Below are 20,014 nucleotides of genomic sequence, written 5' to 3'. Positions count from 1 at the left end.
CCCTGATGCAAGGGACAAGCGTCGCGGTGAGATCCATGGTGGCCTGGCCAGTGCACCTTCCTACTTTGCTCTAAAGCTTTGGATTCCTCACTTTGACACTTTAAAAACTGCCTTTCCTCTTCCCTCTGGCCTGGTGTGAATGAACAAGGTCCCTGCACCCACCTGTGCTGAGTCCATGCCATGCACACAGCCCCATGCACACAGCCCACCATCTGCTGTGTAACCCTGGGATCAAGTGCAAACTCTGAACTCCCCCACACCAAAGGTCCGCGTGCCCAGTGCCTCCGCCCTAGGGGTCCAGATCACCATCAGTACCATCAACCACCCAAAGCCCAAGGCCAGTGGCTGGCAGCCTGGGATCAACCTGACCCATCGGGTCAGTTGAGGCACAGGCTGCGGGGATCAGGGTGCCAAGGCGGGAATTGGAACCACCTTCAGCCCAGCCTGCCTCACCCTGTAGTCTCAGACATTAACTATGAAGGTGCACACTAGGCTCGATCCCCCACTGGTGGCAGTAGTCATCATTACTGGAGCACGGATTTCCCCACCCCAACCACAGGGTGAGGGGTGAGTGAGTGAGCTCAGAGTAGGGGTGCACTCAGATTGAAGGGGATCCCATGGTGTGGGGGTACAGGTTGAGAGGTGTGGGGCCCGATCAGAGTGGAAATGACCTGGCTGAGAGGTGAGGGGGATAATTTCAGGTTGTTGGGTGTCCTGTGTTGAGGCATGAGGGGTAAGCTTGTGGGTGTAGGGGCCATAGGTTAGGACCTAGCAGGATGGAGTGTCAGGGCAGGGACAATGGTGTGAGGAGAAGGAGCCCTGTCTTCAAGGTCTGGTGGGAGACTGGGCCTGGCCAGTGGTGGGAGGGTAGTAACAGGGAGGGGAAGTTGATCAGGGGAAGTGGGGCTGGGTGGGTGAGGCCTAGCCTAGGGCAGTCGTGGTTCTAGTTCTGTGCCAGGACCCAGTCGGTGGCTGGGTGAAGGCTCTGGGGATGGAGACCCAGCGGGACAAGCAGGAGGGGCCCCACCTGGCTCCTCCCGGCCCCAGTGGCCAGGGCCGGTAAAGCAGGATACCCACCCGAGCAGTTTGCTCTGCGGGCGGGAGGAGGAGGGGCGCGCACGCGCAGACGGACAGACGCGCGGACGCCGGAACCCACCCAGAACGCGTGGAAGCTGGCGGCAGCCGGTTGCTCCTGGACCAGCTCCTGGAAGAGGAACACGGCCTGGGGCCTGGGCCGCCGCTTGCCCGCGGCTCGGCTGCCGCTGCCGGACAGTTAAGAGGGCGCTGGTAGGGGCGCGCTTCTCGGGGACCCGGCGGGTGACGCCTGTGCTGTGCAGCTGAGGATGCGCCCAGGGAGGGGTGCGGAGGTGAGGTCCCGGCCGCGCGTCCCGTTAGGACCCAGAGGCGGGTCCCAGCCGCCGCTGTGGTTCGTGGTAACCCCGGTATTAGTAGTTCCTGAACACCGCGTTTTTGCCGCCGCTTCTACCCGGGTTTAGGAGAGCAGGTACAGCCCCGGGAGTTGGGAGGGCGCGTGGACGGTTCCAGAGCATCTCCGACTGGCCCTCAGACGATGGCCTGCTCCTGGCAGGCGGGTGCGGTGCGGTCGCGGGGCCTCGGATGGAATGGGGACTGCCCCATGAGAGCCCCTGGATTTGCTCCCATCTTACCCGCGGCCTGACCTTGGGGGCGGCCTCTAAAGACCCAGGTTAGTGGGACTCAGGTTACAGGTCAGTCTGCTCCTGGGAGATGGGCTCGGTGCGATCAGTGTGCTGGGATGGCTGCAGCAGCAGCGGGAAATTGTTGCAACCCCCGCTCTCACAGGGCAGCCCCAATCCCGCCATAGCAGCCGCCACCTTTCCCTGACAGCACAGCACCCGCCTTCCAGGAGCAGGCTGACCTGTAACCTGAGTTCCACGAACCTGAGGCAGCAGAGGCCAAGCTCAGGCCATGCGCTGGGGAGTTTGAAGCAAATCCAAGGGCTCCCATGGGCAGACCCCATAACCCGCCACTGCCTTTGACCACACCGTGCCCTCCTCCCGAGAGCAGGCTGACCTGCGGACCGTGCCTGGAGCAGCAGAGGCCGAGCCCTTGACAGGCCGTGGGGGAGATGGGGGCAAATCTACCAGCTTGCCAGGTCGCTGCCCATCTCCCTGCCGCTGCCCCATGTTCGTGGACCACTTGTTTTCAAGTCAGTGGTTTCCTGAGAGGCAGGCGTGGTGCAGTCAGGTGGCGGGGGCTGCAGGGAGGGGTGCTGCCCCAAGGGGAGCAGGTGGACTTGCTCCCATCTCCCCTAGGGCCAGACCTGGGGACGGCCTCTGCTGCCCCAGGTTTGCAGGACGCATGTCATGTCCGCCTGTCCCTGGAAGGAAAGCTCAGTGTACTTGGGGCAGCCTCAGTGGCTGACAAGGATTTTAGAAGTCGGCTCTAGCCCAGCATAACTAACTCTCCTTTCTTCTCTTGCTTCCTCAGTTGGTGGCTGTATCGGCTTTTTCATTACAGGTTATTGCTAGATAATGAACATAGGTTTCTGTGCTATATAGAAGAAACTTAACTTAAAATCTCTTTTTATATATAGTGGCTGACATTTGTAAATCTCGAACTCCCAAATTTATCCCTTCCTATCCCCTTTCCCTGGTAACCTTGACTGTTTACTAAGTCTGCAAGTCTGTTTCTGTTCTGTAGATGAGTTCACAGTGTCTTTTTCTCTCTTTTTTTACATTGCACATATGAGTGGTATCATTTGGTATTTTTCTGTTTCTGGCTGCTTTCACTTAGAATGATGATCTCTAGCTCCATCCATGTTGCTGCAAATGGTTTTATTTTGTCCTATTCATGGTAGAGTAGTATTCCAGTGTATAAATATGCCACAACTTCTTTATCCAGTCATCTGTTGCTACATTTAGCTTTCCTCCATGTCTCGGCTATTGTATACAGTGGTGCTGTGAATACTGGTGTGCAGGTATCTTTTCACATTGGAGTTCTTTCCAGTTATATACCCAGATGTGGGATTGGTGGGTCATAGGGTAAGTCTACTTTTAGTTTTTTCAGGGATTTCCATGCTTTCCATAATGACTACACCAAACTAGATTCCCACTAGCAGTGTAAGAGGGTACCCTTCACTCTACAGCCTCTCTAGCATTTATCATTCATGAACTTCTGAGCGATGGCCATTCTGACTGATGGGAGCTGATACTTCATTATAGTTTTGATTTGAATTTCTCAGTTTATTAGTGATATCGAGCATTCTTTCATGTGCCTATTGGCCATTTGTGTCTTCATTGGAGAAATGCTTCTTTAGGTCTTCTGCCTATTTTAAGATTGAGTTGTTTGTTTTTTTGTTATTAAGTTCTATGAGCTGCTTATATATTCTGAAAATTAAGCCTCTGTTAGTCGTATCATTTGCAAATATTTTCTCCCATTCGTAGTTTGTTGTTTCCTTTTGTTTTACTTATGGTTGTCTTTGCTGTGAAGAAATTTATGAGTTTAATTACGTCCCTTTTGTTTATTTTTTTCTCTTATTTCCATTGCCTGGGTAGATTACCCTAGGAGAATGTTGCTAAGATTTATGTCAGATAATGTTTTGCCTATGTTTTCTTTTAGGAGATTTATCATGTCTTGTCCATCTGCATCTTAAGTCTGTACTCAACATCTGTGCTTCAGTTTTGAATTTTGAGCTTCTTAGAGAAAACCTACTCTTAGCTCATACGTCAGATTCAACATGTCTAAAGCTGATTTCATAATCTTTTTTCTTGCAGCGTCTCCACTTATTCAGTGGGATAATCATTCTTCCGGTCTTGAATACACAAAGGCTTGGAGTGGTCTTTGATTTGTCTTTCTCTCACCACCCTCCACATTTTGTCAGCTTCTTGAACTGTATGTTGTTGGTTTCAAGTGTCTATTCTGATTGCTGATACTCTGATGAAGAGCTTTCATCCCTGATACATGAATTTTTCCTTCTGCTGAATTCTTGGATATTCTCTCCCCCCCTTTCAGTCAACCTAGAGTTTTGGTGCTCCAACATCTACAGTCAAGTCAAAGACTTAACACAACCAGATCTCAGCCAGGGAGTCTCGACCCTTCATCATTTTGGACTTACATTATTTTTTCCAATCATTATGTAACTTAGCCTCCTAGGGTAACCTGTGCCTTATTAAAAACCAGGAGTCACCAGCCTTTTCCTATCCAGTCCTCAGTTAAAACAGATTAGAATTGCCCTGAGAACTAGTTGGAGCCCCATCCCCTTCATAGAGTCTTCCCTATTTATTCCAAATACTTCTAGCTCTTCTTTGTATTCCTGTACTGTTTATGATCAGTAGCCTGTAATCTTGGATTTGAGTACTGACTTGGTACCATTCCTGGGTGATTTCCAATGTGTCTCCTCACTTAGCTGGTAACTGGAGAAGACTCACTTGTTCAGCCTCCTTTATACCCCTCACCCTGCTTAGCATCGGGCAATAACAGGCATCCAGGCAGTGCTTGCCTTCTTTATTTATTCGCAGTGGTGGTGGTGTGGATTATAGCTAATAACTATTAATTCAGTGTTGCAGTTAAAAAAGAAAGCCAAGAAAATCCAAAAAACTTTATCTCCATGTTCAGTTTAGCGCTTTATCTCAATAGTTTTCTTAAGACTGTGTTTACATTCACATAGTGTTCAGTGCTTGTACAGTTCCCTGAGGCAAGCAGGTGAGATGTCATTATGTTTGACTTTCACGTTACATTTCATATTGGATATATTTGTGTAATGACAAAACCTTATTTTATAAGTAAACAGCCGGAAGCCCAGAGAGACTAAAAGCCTAACCCAGGATCACCTGGTTAGTGTTTGGCACAGGCCAGGACCGCAGTGCACATCTTCCAGCTGATCCTCTTCCAGTGCCTTTTCATTCCACTGCTGGGAAATGTAGCCCCATCAGCCAAACGGCCAAGTCACATTGCTGCCCCTTTACCTGCCAGTGATGGCAGTGCTACAAAAAGTGGCAAAGGAAAGGTCAGAAATAGGAGTGATAAAAGACATGGAAGTGCTGGAAATGGATCCTCAACCTCCTCCTCCCTACTTGAGCGCCTCACAAGTGTCCCACTCTGAGAGTGCTGTTCATTGTTTATAACATAGCCTTAAAATCAGACTGATCTTTTATAGGACATGCTTTTATCCTGGTCCCTTTCCTGCTAGTAGTCACCGTCATGGGCAGAAAGTGCCTGGCTGTGCTCTGTTTGTCATGTAGGTGGGAGGGAAAGTGGGAGAGGGAGTTGGTTGAACTGAAGCCGAGCTTTTTACAGCTCTGTTGTTCTAGGACCAGAGCAGTTCCACTCTTGCTTTCATCACCTCTCCACCTCCGAGTCCCAGCCACCCATTCCTGCCTGCTTCCCCACATGCCACGTCCTGGGGGAGGACAGAGTGGTGGGCAATGCCCCCTCCGCCCTCTGTTCTGGGAGGTGCAGGAGTCTGCTTTAACTTTTGAGCTGTTTTGGTAATTGGGCTTTTCCAGCTTTTCTAGACATCTCCTTTCCAGCTCTGAGAAATTGGAGATGTAACTTAACCATACATGGACTATACTAAAGTATTCAGTGACATTAGTGTCATGTTGTCTGTAATTGTGTTCTGTGACTGGATAGGAGGTTTTTTATCTCACAGGATGCTTCACATCCAATTCTAAAGGCCTAGAGGCTGCAGGTGTAATCCAAGTCCTTACATGTCTGTAAGGTAGACATGAACATTATTTGATAATATGACCATATGCTCATAGATTGCGGTTAGTCCACCGGCTCTGTATCTAATGAAAGTTTAAATATCAAACGCTTGAAGAAAATTTGCGGGCCATGTCTTTTTGCCTGTAAGTAGTTGCAAAAACTGAAATCACAACTCTACCACAAGCCACAGTGTTTCCCAGTAGAGAAAGCCCTCTAATTTTACAACCTCTAAGTAATGCAGTGGTTCTTTGAGTGAGATGAGGGATGCCAGAGTATTTTTTGGGACACTAGAGTGGGATGACAAGTATTCTGGGACTGGTTACAGTTGAATCTCTACTTCCTATATCCTGGACTGATTACAGAGGCAATGTTAGTGCGGTAACCATCTTGTGGATGCAAGTGTAGCTAGGAAGACAACAGAGAAAATAGAAGGGATATAAAGTAATGGAGGGACTTCATAGCAGTACAAATGGCGACTTTGACACCACCAGCTGCTGATGTGAACTTTGCAAGAATTTGTGAGAAGTGGTGGGTGTCCTTGCAAGCAGGAGAGTCCTGCAGCTTTTGGGGTGAACAGGCAAAGGGGAGAGCAGATATGGTGGCTATCCAGGGGCTACTTTTGTCCTGAATGTGAAAATGTCCAGTCCCCTGTTCAATTTTGCAGCCACAACTTCACATGACTCAGGGCGTTATTTCCACCAGAATACCATAAAAATATAAACAACCTCTGTTTCCCAAAGTGTTTGTTCTCGATCTGAGATGACTGTCCTGTGCTGGTAGGTAAGTGGGCGATGGGGCCTATTACATCACCCCCTTTCACTAGAAGTCTACCTCGCTACTTTTCACCCTACTCCTAGAGGTGCTGTCATTCTGTTACACCTAGGCCTGTAAGACCGTCTTGCCTGAATCCTCACGTGAAGAGGGATGGTTATGTGCAGTTTTAAAAAATTGCTTGGGTCATGTGGTCCTTTGTTCCTTCCAATGGAAATCACTATTCCAGAGCAAATAGTATGCCTCCATAGAAAGTATATTGTTTGTAAGTTGTCTTCAGAGGTTTTGCAGTTGGTTTAAATATTTGCTTGGTGATGGCATCTTGATTGATTGAAGGAGGCAACCCTCACTAGGGGCATTGTGTGCTTTCTGTCTGAGAGTTCCTTTACTGGCAGCAGAGTGTTCGTAGGCAGAGTTAGAAAGTTACCTGGTCTGAGAAGCCGAATTTGCCCGCAGCTGGGAATTGGCAGAAGAGTCTGTTATGGAAGGAAAGCTTTAGGATTATCTGGTAGCAGAGTTCTGGGATCCAAACCCTGGGAAACCTCAGCTTTTGTAGAGTATGTTCTGTAACAGTAGGCTATAGGATAATTTTTACACTTGTTATAGGATGTAGAGTTGGGGAAAGGCTTAAAAGTGAAAGAACCTTAAAAGAGAATCTCCGAATATTTTAAAGAAGACAGTTCTCAGAATGAGAGCTTTTCTGGAAAAGACTAGCTCTTCACTTCACAGGGGAAGCAGGGAGCAGGTGTAACTGCACTTACGGTAACTTAAAAGGTAAACCTTACCCTCCCACTTAGCTGTTTCCTGGTGTAGGTTCATCTCCCACATCTGTAGTTTTAGACCTGATGTGTCATTTTCTGGTACTCCATTCTGCTTCTTAGTGAGAGACTGACCCAAAGTCACATAGCAATTGAAAAATTGCGCAAAGGTCTTTATTGTTAAAAATGTAGGCCTGTGGCAGGGTGCTGCATTTGCAATTGACTTTCAGTACAGAGAACACTGAAAAGAATGCAGTGTTATTTCTTTTTTTATTCCTTTAAGCCTTTGAATAGAAGGTTTTCTTTGCAGAGTTTCTGGAGTACATCAGAACAAGCAGGAACTAAAATAGCTTTAAGAAATCTCCAGTATAGACGTTGCTTATAGTGTGGTATCTGTCTTATGTTAATTCTTTAAAGCAGGAAGTTGTAACTCTCAATTTCTTAAGCAAATATAAACATTCTTGACTCTTATTGACATTCTTTGTGGGGTGAAGCTGCTTTTGCTTCCATTCTGAGCATTGAAAGGCCTTCTATGATACTTCTACCAGTCCTCAGTATTTTATTTTCCCTCTGTTGTGAACTTGTTTTTAAATTTGAAGCAGATATAAATATCATTAACTTGCTACATATGTAGATATTCAGTGTTACATAGTCAGAAAGTTTGTGTACATCACACGTATCTACATAATTCCCCCCTTTCCAACTGTGTTCCTGATGAAAGGATGGTGGGAAATGGCATTATGGGCATATGTCTTACAGTACACAGTGTTTCCCCTGTTCCCTCTACCATATCTGGATGTTCTTTCATCTTTCAGCTTCTAGACTTACTTGCTCTTTTTCTTCAGCCAGGTGTATCTCATCCCCCTGCGCACACACACATGTACACACACACACACATTCTACCGTAGGGAGTAGCGTGCACCATCCAATTCTCCCACTCCAGCTCTGGACCCACCCACTGGAGGCAGTGTCTTGCACGAATTCATTTGTAAGTTGCTTTTTAAAACTCGAGTGGTCAGGAATTAGGACTGATATCCACACCTACTAGGCAGGCCCTCAAGGACAACTTCTATGGTTAATGCCAGGTTATCTTAATGTTTGACTACCTGGGTTTCATGTCTTCCTGTGCCACCTGTGTGACCCATGATTCCCACATTTCTGTCTCCTGCTAGAATTTTTCTCTCCAACTCTGGACTCTTACAATCTTCTACTGATTTGACACCTTCAATTGAAACTCTGATATCTTAAAAGCAACATGTGTAAAAACTGAGCCCTTTGTTCTCCTACCCCCCAAACTGGTTCTTCCTGCAACCTCCCCCATTCAGTTAGTGGAAACTTAATCCATCCAGCTGCTTGGGTTAAAAAGCTTAGAGTTACTCTGACTTTCACTGACATACCACATGAATTCTGTCAATAGATCTGGTTTAACACTGCCTTTAAACCATATCCAGAACCCAGCCACTTCTCACCATGGCTCCTGCCTCGACTGCTGCTTCCCTGCCCTGAGCCACTGTCCTCTCCTCCTGCACAGCCCTTTTCAGAGGCTTCCCACCTTTCATCTCTGACCCGCTTTGACTATTCTCACCCGGCAGTCAAGTGAGCCTCGAAAACCTAAGTTAGATAGTGTCGTCCTTCTGCAGTGACTCCCCATTTCACTCTGGGTAAAAGCCACAGTCCTTACAACGTCCTCCAAGGCCATGAAGGACCTGCACTGACCCTTCTCCGCAGCTCCAGCCGTGTCCCCATTCTGGAACATGTGAGGTGTGCGCTGCCCTTGGTGATGGTTATTCCGTGCACCTGGGACTTCTTACCTCCAAGTCTTAGTTCTAACCTCAGTCCTCAGTGTGGCCTGCTCTGGTATTTAATACAACATCACCCTCATCCCATACCCTCAACTCTCTTTACCTTGCCCTTTTTTGATTTTTCCATGGTTCCTCTTTCCTAACATGCCACCTCCTCTGCTGCTCTGTTGTGTGAATTGTCATCTCCACCCCCATCCCAGCTAGACTCCAACCAAGCTCCGTGAGGACAGGAATTTTGTTTTGTTTATTGATCTATTCCAAGTGCCTAGACTAGTCCTGGGTACATAGTAGGCAGTCAAAAATTATTTGCTGAATAAATTTAAAGACTATTTTAAAAATGAATCATCCTTTCAGGAACGGGTGAGGATCGGAAGCTGCATGAAGGAAAATGGTGCAGTAAATATTGATATTTGCCTGTTGTTCTTTGTGTGATATATATATGTGTTTTAGTCTTAATTTGGTATCCCAGTTTCTTAATTTAATAGCTGTATTAAGGTGTAATTTACAGGCCATAAAATTCACACATTATAATTGTACAAGTCAGCCATTTTATCTATTTCTAGATTTGTGCAACTTTGTCCTCATAAAGTCCCCTTGTGTCCGTCCATATGCAGTTTGCCCTCCCCTCAGTGGCACCCTGATTTTATTTCTTTTTTTTTTTTTTGGCAATCACATCTCAAACGGATAATTTACACAGCAGTACTAATATAGCTTTGCACTTTTTGAAATGACACACTTAAATATGAAATTAGCGGTCATTGCTGAATGTAGGTAGCAGTATCCGACATTGGTGAAAAGAATGGACTTGAGTGTCAGACTGGCTGCAGTCTTACCCAGCTCCACCATTTACCAAGTTACCCAAATTATTTTCTGCCTCAAGCTCTTTATCTGTTATATGGGGGTAATAATAGCAGCTTACAGAGTTGTTGTGAGGATTAAGCAAACAGGGAAAAAAAATTTAGTATAGTGGCCTGCTTATGTTATTACCTAAGAAATGGGCTTATGTTATTACCTAAGAAATAGCCTTGCAGGTAAAGGGCAAAATTCAAATCAGTTTCTAAAGTATATGTAAAATATAATCCAGTTCCTGCCTGGTTTGTAAACACGTATGCCTACTGAAGAATTTAAAAGCAGGCTAATTTCCAACAGAAAAGATCATTTCTCAGCATTTCTTTCAAAGATAGCTGCAAAATCACTTTTACTAAATGTTCCATGCCCAACTCTTACAGAAATTTGACACCACGGACGTAATTATCTACATTTTTGTTAAAATGATTCTGACCATCAGGAAGTGTTCTCAATTATATTTTAGCCTTTATGTTGAGAAATACTGTGAGACTTCTTCTAAATTAATGGGTGGGGGCATTCATTGTAGCTCTTGTAGCCTGATAAGCCTGCACTAAATTATCTTTTTTTAACTTTTAATTAAAGTAATAAATTAATTTTTTGCTGGGGGGTGGTAATTAGGTTTTTATTTATTTATTTTATTTTTAGAAGAAGTACTGGGAATTGAACCCAGGCCCTTGGGCATGCTAAGAACATGATCGTCCACTTGAGCTATACCCTCCCCCCTAAATTATCTTAAATAAGGTCTTTTTCTCTGTTTTGTTAATTTATGTACAGATGCGCAAAGCAGGGTCATCAGAAGCCTCTCAATCACGAAGATGATAATAGTGAAAAACATTGCGCAGTGACAGTGAATCCTTGGCATATGAAGAAAGATTGTAAAGTCCTGAATGAATTAAGAAGGTATTGTTACATTAACATACGTGTAAGCATGGCTCTCTTACCTTTATTTTTCACTTTATAATGAAGATAATCCCCAACCGTCACGGTTGCTTTGTTTGATAGAGGCCATATCTAAACCCTTTTCTGCAAGTTTTTTAAATAAGAAAGAGCAGCTAATTTATCAGAAGTGTGAATGGTGTAATCTGGTCTGTCTAGTATGGTAGCCACGAGCCACATGTGGCTATTGTGAATTGAGATGTTCTATAAGTGGAAAATACATAATAGATTTTCAAGACTTTGTACAACAAAAATAATGTAAAATATTATTAATAAGTTTTAAAAGTGTCAATCACACTTTTGAAATGATAGTGTATTGGATATTTTGGGATAAATGTAATTATTACTGGAATTAATTTCACTTATTGCTTTTTATTTTCTAAATGGAATTACTGGAAAATTGTGACTTGCACTATGTTTCTATTGAGAGTGCTGGCTTCTAACTTATTGCAAATAATATGAAAAGAAAACTTTGATTAAAAATTTTGTAATTGAGTCGTTGATTTACATCATATTAGTTTCAGGTGTACAAAATAGAGGCTCAACGTTTTCATAGATTATATTCCATTTAAAGTCACCATAAAATAATGGCTATATTTCCCTGTGCTGTATGATACAGCCCTGTAACCTATCCATTTTATACGTAGTACTTTTTACCTCTCAATCCCCTAACCCCTCCCTGCCTCCCCTCTTCTCCTTCTCCCCATTGGTAACCACAAGTCTGTTCTGTGTACCTGTGAGTCTATTTCTGTTTTATTATAGTCATTAATTTGTTTTATTTTTTAGATATACATATAAGTTAATACATAGAATATTTGTTTATCTTTCTCTGACTTATTTCACTTAGCATAATACCCTGTAGGTCCATCCATGTTATTGAAAATGGCATTATTTTATTTTTTAATGGCTGAACAGTATTCCATTTGTGTGTGTGTTCATGGTATGTATATATGTGTGTGTATATATATGTATACATGTATATATACATATATATATATATATATATAATATACCACAACTTCTTTATCCAGTCATCTGTCAGTGAACATTTGGGTTGTTTCAGTGTCTTGGCTATTTTAAATAGTGCTGCTGTGAACATTGGGGTGCATGTGTCTTTTTGAATTAAATTTTTCTCCAAACATATACCCATGAATGGGATTGCTGGATCACACGGAAGTCTATTTTCATTTTTTTATGGAACCTCTCTTCTGTCCTCCATAGAGGCTGCACCAATTTACATTCCCACCAATCGAGTAGGAGGGTTCCTTTTTCCTTAAAAGGTAAAAAATTCTCTACATTTACCTACCTTCCTTTCAGTTTAGGACACAGTTTGGCAAAAACCAGATAGAATTTAATAGGAGTAAATACAGTATTTATTTTGAATGTCCATGCATTATGGATAGATATGTTATTGATGAGTTGGTTCCCTATTTTTGTAGGTGCAGATGTTTTTATAGCTTCACAGACATTTCAGTCTTGCAGAGAGGAAAATTTCTTTTTATTTTGCTGAACTTGTCCGGGTGTCTTTATCGGACTTGGTCCAGGCCTGCAGAGGTGAATACACATCCAAACCTGAACCATTTGAATGTCTGCATGATATTAAGAGTCTAGAATATCAGATCTGGACTGTAACTCTGGTAAATGACATCAGTGACTGGACTCAAGAAAACTCCATTTGAGGACAAAACCTTTCATAAGCCAAAAAGGCTTTGAAATTGTGGCAAAGCCAGAGACTTTTGTGCACCACTTATGGCCACAAACCCATGAGGACAACCACAGGCCTTCTGGAGTGCCAAGGAAATTCCATGTGAGGAGTCCAGCACTCACAGGAATCCAACAAGTCCCTGTCTGCCAGAACACTTTCATTGCTACTGTGCTGTTTTGAGTAAATGTCTTTTCATCAGGTTCAAATTGGTTTGTTGTTATTTTTTTGCATAAAAAAACAACTTCTTGTTCCCTGGTGAAAGTAAAAGCCTAACATTTTCTGATTTCTTTTGACAGAGAAAACATGAGCCTGTGGATCTAACCTCATCTGTGATGGTCTGCAGCTGGGAGCAACCAGATCAGTGTCAGTCCCCTTACAGCCATTGGCTGGGAGCCTGCATGTTCCTTGGAATGGTATTTGAAACATGTCACACTAGCCGTGCCTTCACTGTGGGCTGGGAGGCGAGTCACTCAGAATCTGCATTATGGAATGTATGTTTCAGATCTACAGTTAGGAGATCTTTTTTAATAGCCAGAGAATATAGTCATAAATATATCTATTAATGTATTTATGCAAGAACATTTTTAAAGATTTTTTTATTATAAAAAGTTTCCCCCCAAAATTGAAAATGAAAGAACAATGGAATTAAAAATCATCTGTACCTTAATTATACATAAAGAATCATAAAATCCTTCTAAACTTTTTTTGTTCAAATGAAGATATTTTTCCCTTCCAAAAAGGAAAATTATCATTTCACATTTTTTTACTTTCTCCTTTTATTATATATTCCATATCAATAAATATAAATCTTTTAAATCCCTTTTAATGGCTGTTTAACACTATATTGAACAGATATGTAAATAGTCCTAGGTTTCAGAAATTTAAAAAATTGTCATTACAATACCACTGCAAAGAATATTTTGGTGTTTCTATTTTTAGTTACTAATTTGGACTAAAAATTAACAAGTTTGCTTTTCTTCATCTAAAACATTGGTTATTTTACGAAGGAACTGTAAGGATTTTAAATAACTTTTCAGTAATTTCAACAAAGAAATTATCTTTAAGGCAAAAATGTATGATGGATTGCAAATCTATTTTTATTATATCTTCACTTTTACCAGTGTGACATATGTGTGTGTTTACACAAGTGCTTTAACTACCAGCAACGTAAGAAAAATCTGTGTACTAAAAATGTGAAAATACTTTCCCGGTTTGTGTTTTCATTCTCCCAATGTAGGTTTTGGATGACAAGCTTGTATTTGCAAAAGTACACCCCCTGTGGGAGGTGTTCTGTACATACGCTGAGATACTGCACATAATATTGCCTCTGAAGCCCAATGATCTGAAAACCCGGTCCTCAGCCTTTGATAACTTGAGATGTTTTATGAAAGTCCTCCAAGTGGATGAAAGTATCAACAACCGGAACAAGAGCTTTTCTTTGCCCTATTTGAGAAGAGCTCTGTGAATGACTTTTATATTCAGCATAGAGATACATTCTCCAATCCAACCACCAGAAACCGCATTGTAAGTCTAAACCGAGTTTAGCTGCTGTCTTGGGGGTGATTTAGAACCTGCTGTTGAATTATCAGTGATTTGGTTTGGTTGGTTTGATTTGGTTTTTAAAAGCTGCCCATAAAAAGGAAAAAAGAGAAAGAAAAGAAATATGCCTACAGATTCCTGTTAGGATAGTAAACAGTGGCTGGTTAGTTACCTTGTATAAACCACAAGCTCTCTTAGAACATTTTTAGGTTTACTTCATCCTTTCTCAGATCAAGTATCAAGTAAGGGACAGTGTTAAAAAAAATTCAGGATTAACAGGTTTGTGAGCTCCAGGATTTGCAAGGCAGCTTTCCCTCCCCATGGTGTAAGTCAAATGGCAGAATTGAAATAAAGCACCTCATGTATCCTCCGGTGTTAACAGGAAAAGGCTAATCTTCTTGACCTTGTTTCTTCCTGGGTAAAATGAAGATAATATATCAGGAGGCGACAAGCTCATTTAAGGCAGGAAGCATGTTGTCTTGTTCACTGCTGAATCTCAGGCACTGGGAAGGCTGAGTTTAACGAGCGAATGAATGAACGAACTGTACTTCCCCCACAGTTACCATGTGGGACAGTGAGGATTAGAAGCTAAGAGCATAGACTCTAGAGGGGAGGGCACAGCTCAAGTGATGGGGCGCATGCTTAGCAAGCATAAGGTCCTGGGTTCAGCCCCCATCACGTCCTCTAAAATAGACATATAACCCTAATTACCTCCCCTCCCCCACCAGAATTACCTTATTATCTCCCCACCACCAAAAAAAAAAAAAAAAGAGAAGTGGCCAAGAGCGTAGACTCAAGCTGGAACACCTGTGTTGGTTTCTCGCTGTCGACCTTGTAAATGTCATTTACCCTCTGTGTCTATCAAGTTCCTCACCAATAAAATGGGGATAATTGTAGTACCAACCTCGTAGAGATGCTATGGGGATTAATGAATCTGTGTCAGTGATACAACAGCCCTGGCTTATATTAAGTACTATGCATCTGTCAGCTCTTTTCATAATTACTGACAGATGTTATTATCGACAAAAGACGTATTAGTTCTTTGAAAGAGAAATGCATGTTAGACCATTTCATTTATCACTTTCTGTAATTCAGGCTTTTCCCTCTGAAATAACATTTTATGTCTGTGCACTAGAAAGCCACAGGGCTTTCCAAATTTCATCTGTCTGGGTTCTTGTCATGATGGCAATACTGCAGATTGCTGACATTTTTTAGGGACTCCGTCTGAGATGACAGCAACCCCTCAAATTTACGAGCGCTTCTCTAACTGATAACATCTCGCTAGAAATGAAGTTTTTATAATGTAACAGCTTCAGATGCTTAATGATGCCATAAATGCAAGGATGTTATATCTAAGCTCTTTAAATAAATCTTGTCATTGAAATAAAGGAAATACTATATTATAGCCCTCTATGACTTTGTTATCTTTGCTATCTGTTTATCTGACTCTCTAAGACCAAAGAAAGCAAATACTAAGATTGATCATTACTACTGTGTGGTACACGTATTTGTGGATGAAGACAATATTGAAATGCACTGTTTAAGATATTAAAATGGACATTAAACAGCTTCTTGATGCACATGCATGAACAGAACAGGGAGCTGGGTGCAGGGAGCAGACACTGAGCTTCCTGGATTAGAGACCCAGCTTAGCAGTCCAGCCCAGCAGTCCACATGTTTCATATTTATGTCCCAGCAAAATTAGCAGTGAGAGTCTTAAATGAACTTTGGGGACACTTGCAAACAGCTGTCATGATTACTAATGTGGGACACCAGGATTCTACAGTGTTTATTTGGCATCTGTGCATAACCAGTTCTTTTCCACTAAAGCTTCTTGTAATTGCTGGTCCCACATCCAGGTTGAGGAATCATCTCATGTGGTGTTTGGGAGGGAGGTAAGTGGAGTCAGGATCCATGTTAAGGCTGGGTGGGTAATAATCTGGTGCTAGTACAAGAGAAAGGAAAGTAGGTCAGGTGGGAAGGAGAATGACTGGATTTAAACTTTGTTTCTTGAGTAAGCTAAATATATGACATCATGTCAAGTTACTTTGTTGTTTATATTCCATTTGCTGTCACCAAATAACTACTGAATTGTGGGGACAAAAATGCCTGGGTTTTAGAATTGACCCTGCCCCTAACCTGCCAGAGTCCAGGTTCCTCTGGGTGCCCAAAGAGGGGGCTGGACCATCAGGTGTCCCTCCACTGCAGCAGTTTGGGCACTTGGGTGGCCTAGATTTTTGCTGTGGAAGACTGGCCCGGTTGTAGGACATTAAGCATCTGCAAGGTGGTCCCAGGACTGTGACATCTAAGCGTTCCTTTCCACCCACGTTTGCAAATGACCCTCAAGGGGTTAATATTAATCCTGGGTGAGAATTATGAAAAATTATATGGTACCTCCATCCCTCCTGGCAAGTGAGGGCCCCTTATTTACAAATGACCATGAAGTATTAGCACCAGATTTTATCAACAGAACATGTGAACATTTTGTGACAGTGACACTCACCTGTTTGCTTCTGATTCCCAGTGCCACTTCAACCTCCATCAGAGGACTTCAGCTGCCCCAGCGATCAGGGCCTTCTGTACAGGGAATGGGCTCCTCCTCGAAGCACAGACAAGCAGCAGCCCTTAGGTCTCATCAGGTGAGCTGTTGTGGAGAGCACTCCAGTGGGAAGGGCTCAGGGTTGTCCTCATGGCATCTGAGTGTGACAGTCCTCCAAGAGTGTTAACAACCAGGAAGCTCACAGGAGCTCTGAACTTCGTTGCCCCAAGTTTTTACTGCAGGCTTTATTACAAAGCCATGATTTATTGGGTCACTACCGACATGGCTAACCCAAACCCTAACTGTAAGTCAAACCTTTCCTTAGCCCTAAACTTTGAGCCCCTTCCTCTCCTGGTGGCCACTCACTTGTCACAAAGCTTAAAGCCCCACTCCTCTAACCACATGGTTGGTGTCTCTGGCTGGCCAGTCCCCATCCTGAGTCATCTCATGAACACAAGCCATCCAAGGTTCCACCATGAATAGCATAGACACTCCTATCTTGGGAAATTTGGAAGCTTTAGAGGTTGCTGCCTAGGAACTGGGAAAAAAGACCTACCAAATTCTTCATTAAATAGGAGTAAATGTTATATTTCATTTAAATTATAAAATAAGAGAGAAATTCTCACTGCTTTTCTGTATCTGCTGTTCGACACCGTTTCACTACACCACGTGATTGTAATGTCGTGCTCAGCATGTGTCTTCTCAGAGCACCAGCGCTGGCTGCTCCCCGGGAGCTTATGCTGTTTGGGCAAGGCTGCTGGGGGGATACAGGCCAAGGACAACCGAGAAAACAAAAATAATCGGGCAAATAAGGAAACAATGTCAGATTGAAATGAAGAAATAACACAGTGTTGAGATGGGAGTCTTGGGGGGAAGTGAGTTAAGAAAGTTATCTTTGAGTAGGTTACATGTGAGCTGAGATGGTGAAAAGGAGGCTGGAATTTGAAGATCTGGGAAAAGTCACCCATGGAATAGAGGCAGCTTGTCTATTGGCCCTGAGGCACAAATGTGCTCAGCAGGTTTGAGGAGATACTGGAGCCAGCGCTGGTGAGAGTGATGAGACGCGAGGTTTAGAAGGGCATCAGGAGCACGGAAAGGAGTGTAGACTCTAAGCGCAGTGAGAAGCAGTCATGATAGCTTAAGCACTAAAGTAATTTTCTCTCACTCACATTTTGCAAAGATAATGTGGAGAATGTATAGCAGGGACTCAGGAAGCAGGGAGGCCAGGTAGGAAGCTCTTGGATTGGGCCAGATGAGAGATGGTGAGAGCCAATGAGGAATGCGTTTGGGGAGTGGGGCTGACAGGATGCAGTTATGGGCTGGCTGTGGATGGTTAGGAGAAGAGGAGGGTCAAGGTAGCCCCAGGTCGGTCTGGAGCCAGGTGTCTGTTCTTTCTTTTCTCAGTGCCCCATGCAGTTGCCCATCTACTTGGGCAAACCTCTTAACCTTCAAAGTGAGGGTTTTAAAACACTGAAGTCTATTTGTTGTTTCACATTTTATGGAAAGATTCAAACATGTACAGAAATAGAGAGAACAGTACAGCCAGCCTGCCTGTATCAGTCACCCAGCTCCAGAATTATAAACTCAGAGTCACTGTTGTTGCATCTTTCATCTCCATCTCCTCCCCTCCCCCACTATGGGGTCATTTTGAAGACAATCCTACATAGCTTAACCTTTCATTAGTGAAATGACAAGGTCTCTTTCAAATAAAATTGGAATATTCTTTTTTTTAGGGTTACAAAATAATTCCCTGCTTGTCACAAAAATACACTTTTAAGTAGTTTTGGGGTTGAAATCAAGATCCAGACAAGATTCAGACATTGCAGCTAGCATATCTCTCAAGTGTGTTCTAATCTATAATTTTCCTGTTTCTCATTTTCCTTGAAATTGCTGAGGGGTTTCTCTATTTCCTGTTTGGCTGATTTCATTCTCCCCTATGGTGTTAGACTTGTTTCTCCATCCTATGTATTGGCTTTAGCTAAGTGATTTAATCCTCCCCTAAAAGCTTGGTCTGATTGAGGTTCAACTTTGTGCAAAAATATTTTTTATGTGAAGTTTTGTACTCCTGTCATAAGGTACATAATATTACAGTTGACTCTCTTTTTTGTGATGACAGCAGCCAAAAATGATTGTCACCCGGGATCATTATTTCATAAGGAATTTTATTTCATGTGGTCATACTCTAATTTCCTCCCTCAATTATCAGCAGGATCAGTCACGAAGAGGCACTTTCTCCTTAACCCGGGTTATCCTTTAGAACACAGTTTTAAAGGAGGATATTTGTTAATATGTAAATATTTAAAATTGATAATTTTTTTTTCTTTTTAATTTTTTTTTCTAATGGAGGTACTGAAGATTGAATCTAGGACCTTATGCATGCTGAGCACACACTCTGCCACTGAGTGTACCCAATCCCAGTTGAGATTCATATTTATTTGATATCTTCCTTCTGTTATTTTTGTTTTGTGTTATACAGAATTTGAAGGCAGGGCAATGGGTTTGACCGCTTTTTAATCATTCTTTATGGGCTTTTGGGGTTTGTGTGTGTGTTTGTGTTTGTAAAGAAAACAATTTTCCCACTATTTTAAGTATGTATTGCTAAGGCAATTATGTTGATCTTTTCCCTTCTCCTGGTCCATGTATTCCCTTGTTACTTCCCACTAGTGGCCCCTTGAGCTCTGTGACAAGACTAGCATGTCGTTAATCCATGTGGAAGGAGATCTGAAGAGATTTATTCAAGGAGATGAAATTTGTAGACAATGTATTGGAAAGTATTGTGAAAGTTGTTCGTTAAGAGAAGGTCTGAGGTTGAATTGTTAAGTGCACAGAAATCTAAGCTATGAACTACCAAGACAATTATTAACTCCAGGAAAACAAAGTAGGGAAGAAAAGGTAAGACTAGCACAAATTGCTACAGCTTTGAATAGTCTGTACAGAGTAATAATAATGTAAAGCAAGGATACTGAGCTGATGAAAATTATAATGTAACTGTATTAAAAGGTTGGAAGAAAGAAGGTTTGGGTATGTAGATGAGATGGGGTTTGAAAGAGATCTGAACCCTCATTTTCCAAAATAGAAAGTTAAATAGGTGATACATAAAGCTGAAAAAGTTATTAGGCTGTGTTACAAGGATATTAGTCAGAGAAAGGGAGTAAGTATTCCAAGAGTCAGCAGTAGGAGCTGAACGTGGTTGTTTCTGGCCAGGAAATGGGGCAGTTGTTGGGAACTGCTCCTTTTTACAATCGGTGTTCGAGAACTGTTTGACTCTTTATTGAATGTATGGCATTAGTTTGATAAAAAGAAATCAAAGCTGAATTTTGAAAAATTTATGTTAAGAATTGGGGTGCTTTTGCAGAGAGAGATAACAATCAGCAAAACTACATTTGAAGGGATCCTCATTATTCCTTGCATTTCAGCAAGGACTAGG

The 20,014-nt window shown here is 42.7% G+C and overlaps 1 long non-coding RNA gene across 1 annotated transcript; it reads left to right on the top strand.

Annotated features, from left to right (window-relative positions):
- Positions 1–1,171: 1,171 nt before the first annotated feature.
- Positions 1,172–12,922, top strand: LOC140694859 (uncharacterized). Its single transcript, XR_012070503.1, has 3 exons — positions 1,172–1,367; positions 10,643–10,768; positions 12,806–12,922. It is a non-coding gene; the product is annotated as an uncharacterized lncRNA (long non-coding RNA).
- Positions 12,923–20,014: the final 7,092 nt, after the last annotated feature.

The sequence above is a fragment of the Vicugna pacos genome, unplaced genomic scaffold (genome assembly GCF_048564905.1).
Source record: "Vicugna pacos unplaced genomic scaffold, VicPac4 scaffold_106, whole genome shotgun sequence".
Taxonomy (NCBI): Eukaryota; Metazoa; Chordata; class Mammalia; order Artiodactyla; family Camelidae; genus Vicugna; species Vicugna pacos.
This window is presented reverse-complemented; position numbering and strand designations above follow the sequence as displayed.